Genomic DNA, 8689 nt, shown 5'->3' with positions numbered 1-8689 from the left:
ATGTAATGAACCTCTACCAACTTCTCAATCGCACTTCAATTATCTGATCTGATTTTGTAGCTGAATGTATGTTATATTAATCAACTAGCACGAGTCCCGTTCCTGACAGTGCATGACGCGTGACAGGAACAAGGCGCCCGTGCCTCCCGCCTATGTACTAGAGTCATAATTAACATATGGGGCTTCCTGCAGATGCAGCAATGCCCACATTACGGGCATAGAGCGCGTGTTGCTGCAACGTTGTTACAAAATTGATAAATTGTAATGTGTGAGAAAGTGTGCGGATTTTGCGGACTGACTGGTCTGGACTGGATTAATGAGCGGGACAAACCGATGCCACAATATGCTCTCTCGACATTAGTCAATGCATTATTCGTTTCGTTTATTCATTGTAGAAAGTTGACATTTAAATTTGATGTATAAAGCTAATTGTTTCCTAATTACATTGTGGCTCGTTGGTCTAGGGGTATGATTCTCGCTTAGGGTGCGAGAGGTCCCGGGTTCAAATCCCGGACGAGCCCACCTTTTGTAAAGAATAATAATACTAGTAGTTTATATTTTCTTTTTTTATTTCACCTTTATTTATAACCAGGTAGGCTAGTTGAGAACAAGTTCTCATTTGCAACTGCGACCTGGCCAAGATAAAGCGTAGCAATTCGACACATACAACAACACAGAGTTACACATGGAATAAACAAAACATATAGTCAGTATAGTATAGTCATATAGTCAGTATACAGTAGAACAAAATAAAACAAAAAGTCTATATACAGTGAGTGCAAATGAGGTAAGTTAAGGAAATAAATAGGCCATGGTGGCGAAGTAATTACAATAGGTTTACATAGGCTGTAGTAGTAGTTTAAAGTAATAGTTTAAAGGCAGGCATATCTACAACTACCATTTTAACCAATAGGAAAGAACAATACGATGCAAAACAGTTTGTTTTTGTTTTTAATTTTACAAAATGGATGGCCGCTTAGCAGCAAAAACAGCAAACACATTAATATATACTAAGAAAAAGTTTGACCCCGACGTGATTTGAACACGCAACCTTCTGATCTGGAGTCAGACGCGCTACCGTTGCGCCACGAGGTCTACCTATGTCTTAGAGCATCTCTACTTAACTATATACAGTCATGTGACTGATCGTAATAATGAAAATTTAGTAAATTGATATGACATGGCAAGACCTAAATAGTTCTGGGTTACACTGCGCAATTTGTGCATATTGTTTTGTACTGATATGGTATTAATGCACTGTTGGAGCTAGGAACATAGCATTACGCTACACCCAGCAATAATATCTGAAAAACATGTGTACGCGACGAATACAATTTGATTGGGTTAGGGTTTAGGGTAGGGACGTCCCAAGGATCCCGATAGCCACTGACCATTCTGTGATAAGGTTAAGGGGTCAAGCTCGCGGGGCACGAACGCCCTCTACCAGTGTGGGTTCAACTCCTCTGTATGCCCATCCTAGCCCGTTCAAATATATTTTAGTGATCTGTGTAAAATAGCCCACAGTCTTTGAAACATCTGCAGGAAAGTCACTCTTGCATCAGACAAGAGTGAATGACAACCAACCTATAACAACCAATAGCGTGTCACACGGGTAAGCTTTCCGGAATTGACCAATACTTATAATAATTAGTACTTATAGGCACTTTTTTCTCGCAGTTATGTTAACAACGGCGCGGGCAAGTGTTCAGCAGGCGGGAGCGAAGGACACTGTGCGCTTAGCCAGCTAGCACACGGTGTGGCACCCGCCAGCTTGTGTACCAGAGACAGTTTAGAAACTCTTGTGTGGTTACATTGAATATCATGCATCTTGAGTTTGCGGCCAGCTTGCGACGTGCCACCAGGCACTAGCAGCGATACAATGTCTAGCAACGTTTTGTATTGTACTGGCCATTTTCTTGTAGAGCGTTTTGTAAAATATTAAACAGTACTAGTCAAAACTTGGATAATTTTTACGAAAGTAAGATGGCTCGTTGGTCTAGGGGTATGATTCTCGCTTTGGGTGCGAGAGGTCCCGGGTTCAAATCCCGGACGAGCCCTGCATTTTGGTTAGATCGTTTGATACATATTTTGTATGTCACCAAATCTGCATCTCGGCAAAGATTACAGCAGTAGATAGCACACACTCACTGAATGATGTATGGATATGACAGATCGTGAAATCATATTATGATTTGGTAAATACAGACGCTGTTAGCCTACCCCTGTTTTTTGTCTTCAAAAGGCATATATGGGTAATTCAATAAATGCCCTCTGGCAATGGTAGAAATATAATATTTAGTAAAATGATTGGCCAGTACGGGTATCGAACCCGCGACCTTCGCGTTATTAGCACGACGCTCTAACCAACTGAGCTAACCGGCCTTGTAGTTGGATTGCCTTGCAGAGTATATAGCCATAATCCAAATAGATAAGGAATGGAAACTAGGTTTTCATCCAATTGGCAATAGAATTTCATGCGATTATTCTAAAATCAGCATAAAAACAATATGCGCATTTTCCCACCAGATATGTTTCCATCTATTTGGCTTGTTGCAGATACAAGGCTGTGTGATGATGTGCACATAAAAATGTCAAATTTTGCGGTTGAATTCCCATGTACCGAATGGAAAATACAAGTAAAATAGGTTTCCATCGCATTTTCAAATCTACTGATGTTTTTATTATGATATGTAAAAAAGAATGTGTTGTATTTATGTTTTTTTTTATATAGCCAGTGTGCTTACCATAGTATCCGCACGTGTGCTGTAGCGCTGTTGGCTAGATTAATGTATATTATAAACTGGGTAGTTCGAACTCTGAATTCTGATTGGATATGACAAAACATGTATTTTTACTGCTCTAATTACGTTGGTAACCAGTTGATAATAGAAATATGGCACCTCGGGGGTTTGTGATATATGGCCAACGGCTAAGGGCTGTATCCAGACACTCTGCGTTGTGTCATGTTAAGAACAGCCCTTAGCGGTGGTATATTGGCCAAATACCACACCCCCTCTTGCCTTATTGTTTAAGTATAGCCTGCTTGCCTTATTATTTAAGTATAGCCTGCCTTAGATGAGATTATGGACAAAATTGCAAGATAATTTTTATTTGTCTACGGTAGCAAAGCATCGATTATCATGTCACCAGAATAAGAGGCACCAACATTTTTCACATACTTAATTTTACCAACACAAAAAGATCCCACCTTGTCTAGCTTATTTTGTTTTGTTGAAATTTGGAAAATTGACCAAAAAATGTCTGTTTCCATGAGGCTTCTAATTAAAAAATGTATCCGACATAAATAAGTTGAATGGAAACCTGGTTACTGATACTGAACAAAATGTTGACTGCATATTACTTTTCACAGAAAAATTATAAATATCTCAATCTTTATTATCCTACGGTTCTGACTTGGTTTACAGGGAGAATACTGTAAGATCTGTCGTAGTCTTCATAGTGTGTTGTTTGATGGCTATCTCACCTTTCCTCTAATAGAGAGGTCCAGCCTGCTTTTGTTGTTTTTGTTTGGCCAGAGCCTGCCTGTGGCGCTTCAGCCTCCCTGTCAGGACCCTCTCTGCCTCATCCAGCTCCACAAAACGACCAATGATTACGTCCAGCCGACTCCCCAACCTGGAAACAAACAGCCTCAGATCCCAGAACTCACAACCTCAGAACTTCAGAGGGAAGACTCAGAACCTTAGATAGCATAGCAGTCAAGAGCATTGTGCTGAAAGGTTGCTGGTTTGAATCTCCGAGCCGACTAGGTGAAACATCTGTTGATGTATCCTTGAGCAAGGCACTTAATCCTAATTGCATCCTGTAAATCACTCTGGATAAGAGTGTCTACTAAATGACATAAATGTAAATATTGTCTATGTTTAATACGATAAAGAAATGACAAGCTTTTGGACTGTAAAAGTGGCAATTATATATATATATTTAAATTATTCGGGATTCATTAAAACAGGCACCACTAGGCATGTTGTGGTACGTAGGGAGGTACCAGGTAGTATGCTATATACCTCATAACTTCCCAGACTCCAAGAAGCCTTTTAGAGAGGTCCTCTGAAAACATCCTGTAGCTCTCTATTAAAACACTCACTCCCAAACATGCACTCTATACACTCTCCTATGCTTCCACAGACACAAATACACACAGGAAATGCAGTTAGCTGTTGCGAGATGAGTGAGTAAGTGAGGTGTTATTTGAAAAAGTGGCTAAAATAGAAAGCAAATGGCTACTCTGGTCTCAGTGCAGATCCATGGGTAATACTGGAGGACTCGTCCTCATTGTATTTCTTCTGTCTACTTTCTCAGTACAGCGTACAGTGCATGATTATGGAGTTGATAAAAATACACTCTGGTTGATTTTAATTCACATAGTGGTTGGCTGGCTGATGTACTGTCTATGGTTCTGGTGAGCAGTGGAGAAAAATTGTCCTTAGTTTGGTTTTTACCACCGCTGTGGTTGCAGCACACAACATGGGGGGAGACGGTTGGCCTCAATTTGGTCAAAACTAGAAGCTCTAACTGTAGACTGTGTGTGTCATGGTGTCTAATCTAAACACCTGCTCATTATAATATGCAGGGAAGGCCTACTATATGCAGTAGTAGAGCCTATGGATGGTAATCTACTAATCAGATGCATTTACATTAGCTAGACAGCAGGGGAAAGTAGTGTTTCGTCAACATTATCATTATATATCATATATTAATAGTAAAGCTCAATTGTTGAGGTAATGTGTTAAAAGGTCTAATGTTTGTTAAACATGAATATTGGTAAATCCCCATTGAATTACAAGTCTTAATCTCTAAAAGCATATAATATGTTTTATTTGCCACATAAACCAGATAGGTGCAGTCAGTGGCGAACCGTCATTCAGGTCAGGTGGGGCAGCGTCACCTGTTTTGAGCCCCACCTGTTTAGCTAAAAAAACAACTAAACAGGTGAGGCTCAATATATAAATATATACAGTACCAGTAAAAAGTCTAGACACACCAACTCATTCAAGGGTTTTTCTTTATTTGTACTAATTACTAGATTGTAGAATAATAGTGAAGACATGAAAACTATGAAATAACACATATGGAATCATGTTGTAAGCAAAAAAGTGTTAAACAAATCAAAATATATTTTATATTTGAGATTCTTCAGTAGTAGCCACCCTTTGCCTTGATGACAGCCTTGCACAGTCTTGACATTCTCTCAACCAGCTTCATGCGGAATGCTTTTCTAACAGTCTTGAAGGAGTTCCCACATATGTTGAGCCCTTGTTGGCTGCTTTTCCTTCACTCTGTGGTCCAACTCATCCCAAACCATCTCAATTGGGTTGAGGTCGGGTGATTGTGGAGGCCAGGTCATCTGATGCAGCACTCCATCACTCTCCTTCTTTGTCAAATAGTCCTTACACAGCCTGGAGGTGTGTTGGGTAATTGTCTTGTTGAAAAACAAATGATAGTCCCACTAAGCGCAAACCAGACGGGATGGTATATCACTGTGCCTTGAATTCTAAATAAATCCCTGACAGTGTCACCAGCAAAGCACCATCACACCTCCTCCATGCTTCACGGTGGGAACCAGACATGCGGAGATCATCCGTTCACCTACTCTGTGTCTCACAAAGACACGCCGGTTGGAACCAAAACTCTCACCTTTGGACTCATCAAACCAAAGGACAGATTTCCACCAGTCTAATGTCTATTGCTCGTGTTTATTGGCCCAAGCAAGTCTCTTATTATTATTTGTGTCCTTCAGTACTGGTTTCTTTGCAACATTTCAACCATGAAGGCCTGCTTCACACAGTCTCCTCTGAACAGTTGATTTTGAGATGTGTCTGTTACTTGAACTCTATGAAGCATTTATTTGGGCTGCAATTTCTGAGGCTGAGAACTCTAATGAACTTATCCTCTGCAGCAGAGGTAACTCTTGGTCTTATTTTCCTGTGGCAGTGAGAGCCAGCGCTTGATGGTTTTTGCGACTGCCCTTGAAGAAACTTTCAAAGTTCTTGAAATTTTCCGCATTGACTGACCTTTATGCGTATATGGTGTGACGCCTCCTGAGGGTTCGACCACGGGGCAGGGGTTTCCAGTATCTGGTTGACTGGGAGGGTTATTGCCCAGAGGAGAGGTGCTGAATTCCGGCTAAAGACATCCTGGACCCGGCCCTCATCGCCGATACCCCGGTAAGCCAGGTATGCGCCCAGGTAGGACGCCAGGCGGCATCCCTAGGGGAGGAGTACTGTCACGCCCTGATCTGTTTCACCCGTCCTTGTGATTGTCTCCACCCCTCCAGGTGTCGCTTATTTTCCCCAGTGTATTTATCCCTGTGTTTGCTGTCACTCTGTGACAGTTTGTCTTGTATGTTCATGTCAACCAGCGTGTTTTTCCTGTGCTCCTGCTTTTCTATTCTCTTTTACTAGTCCTCCCGGTTTTGACCTTTGCCTGTTTTTCTGGATTCCATTCCCGCCTGCCTGGCCATTATGCCTGCCCTGACCTCGAGCCTGCCTGCCATTCTCTACCTCTGGAACCCTGAACTGGTTTTGACCTTTTGCCTGTCCATGACCAGTCTCTTGCCAAGCCCTTTTGGATTGTTAATAAACATCTTGGACTCTAACCATCTTCCTCCTGTGTCTGCATCTCGGTCTCGCCTTGTGCCCTCATAATCAGTGCTCATCGGCCATTGGACATAAACATTACACAACAAGTTGGAAATTGCAAATTCAACAATGAGTGGTTTGGAAGGAATCAATGGCTAACTGCAAGCAGACGCAAAGCAATCACTAGCCTGCTATTCAGTGGAGAGGGTGTGTGGTCCAAGTCTGGGTTTATGAGTATCTTTTCCAAGCCTAAGGATAAACATTCAACATCATGGGCCAGAAAATGTTGAATACATTGGCCATGCTGTCAATCCAGAATGACTTCTGCCACGTTCAGACTTCAGTTCAAGACAGCTGGGAACTCTGAAAAAAAAACAAGCTCAGACTGGGAAAATAAAAAATAAATGTTTCTGAGATTTTCGGACCACTAAACAACTATTGATTTAGAACCACAGAGAATTACCACAAGGTGCAAAGAAAACAGGAGCTGTCTCCACTCTTCCAGCACCATTTCAACTTCAACATCATCAAATCACCTATGCTTAGTCTAATAAAGTGACAACCAAAAGATACCAAAAACAATTTAGTCCAATCAATGCAAACTAAATATAATGTGGCTGTCCATGGTTCTGATGTGTGTGTGTGTGCTCACGCATTCGAGCAAGTAGAATAACATGTTGACTCAGCCTACTTGTAGAGAAACACCAATGCCATCCTCCTCTCTTTCATGTTGACGAAACAGTCTATCACTCTGTCATACAGTACACACTTTTAATTTTTGTTGTCCTAGGCTACCTGGCTAAAATGCTTGCTCGCTTTCCATTCATGGGCAACATTTGCTAGTTAGCCTTTTACATCTAGCTACATATTGAACTTCCATCCTCTCAGGCCAAGATTCTCTGGTCTGATGAAACCAAGATTGAACTCTTTGGCCTGAATGCCAAGCATCATGTCTGGAGGAAACCTGGCACCATCCCTACGGTGAAGCATGGTGGTGGCAGAATCATGCTGTGGGGATGTTTTTCAGCAGCAGGGACTGGGAGACTAGTCAGGATCGAGGGAAAGATGAAAGGAGAAAAGTTAAGAGATCCTTGAAGAAACCTGCTCCAGAGCGCTCAGGACCTCAAACTTTCCGAATGTTCACCTTCCAACAGGACAACAACACTAAGCACACAGCCAAGACAACGCAGGAGTGGCTTCGGGACAAGTCTCTGAACGTCGTTGAGTGGCCCAGCCAGAGCCAGGACTTAAGCCTGATCTAACATCTCTGGAGAGACCTGAAAATAGCTGTGCAGCGACGCTCCCCATCCAACCTGACAGAGTTTTGGAGGATCTGCAGAGAATAATGGGAGAAAATCCCCAAATACAGGTGTGTTAATGCATTCAGTTGTACAACTGACTAGGTATCCCCCCTTCGCCTTTCCCTTTCAACAAAGTACTGATTAAAGGGTCTGAAGGCTTATGTAAATGTCATATTACAGTTTATGTATACATTTGCAAAAATGTCTAAAAAACTGTTATTGCTTTGTCATTATGGGTGTTGTGTTTAGATTGATGAGGGGGGGAAACTATTTAATACATTTTAGAATGAGGCAGTAAGGTAACAACATTTGGAAAAGGTGAAAGGGTCTGAATACTTTCTGAATGCACAATAAAGTATTGTAATGAAACAGGCAGGGAGCAGGCCTCGAACCGTTGACCTATAGCACGAAATCTAGCGCGCTGTCGACTGTGCCGCAAAAGCAGTCTTGGCGGTCTTTATCCGTGTTTATAAACCCAGGGTCGTTACACTATGTAGGGAATATATACAAGAAGCGGGCATTTGAAATGTCAGTCGTATCATCTAATTAGATTGCAACCCGTTTTAATGCGCAGACTCTGTCTAAAACCTGTGATTCAGTATCATCTGCCATATCCTGGATTATACACGTGACAGTGTTATTGTAAAGTGGGATTTCACTGACCTTTGCAGCAGCAGTTGGGCCTTAAACTTTTCGGCAAGCATCCATGACTGACGGCATGACTAGCTTGTCAACTATGGTGAAAGGAGCCTGGCACATGGAAATGTTATGAGGGAGTACGAAGCCTTC

At 41.8% G+C, this 8689-nt stretch overlaps 4 non-coding genes across 4 annotated transcripts; 2 read left to right on the top strand and 2 right to left on the bottom strand.

The window, feature by feature from the left end:
- The first annotated feature begins 449 nt into the window (after positions 1–449).
- Positions 450–521, top strand: trnap-agg (transfer RNA proline (anticodon AGG)). Its single transcript has one exon. It is a non-coding gene; the product is annotated as a tRNA-Pro (tRNA).
- Positions 522–1023: 502 nt separating this feature from the next.
- trnaw-cca (transfer RNA tryptophan (anticodon CCA)) lies at positions 1024–1095 on the bottom strand. Its single transcript has one exon. It is a non-coding gene; the product is annotated as a tRNA-Trp (tRNA).
- An 890-nt stretch (positions 1096–1985) lies between these two features.
- On the top strand, positions 1986–2057 carry trnap-ugg (transfer RNA proline (anticodon UGG)). Its single transcript has one exon. It is a non-coding gene; the product is annotated as a tRNA-Pro (tRNA).
- Positions 2058–2308: 251 nt separating this feature from the next.
- On the bottom strand, positions 2309–2382 carry trnai-aau (transfer RNA isoleucine (anticodon AAU)). The gene has a single exon. It is a non-coding gene; the product is annotated as a tRNA-Ile (tRNA).
- Positions 2383–8689: the final 6307 nt, after the last annotated feature.

Source organism: Oncorhynchus keta, chromosome 18, assembly GCF_023373465.1.
Source record: "Oncorhynchus keta strain PuntledgeMale-10-30-2019 chromosome 18, Oket_V2, whole genome shotgun sequence".
Taxonomy (NCBI): Eukaryota; Metazoa; Chordata; class Actinopteri; order Salmoniformes; family Salmonidae; genus Oncorhynchus; species Oncorhynchus keta.
This window is presented reverse-complemented; position numbering and strand designations above follow the sequence as displayed.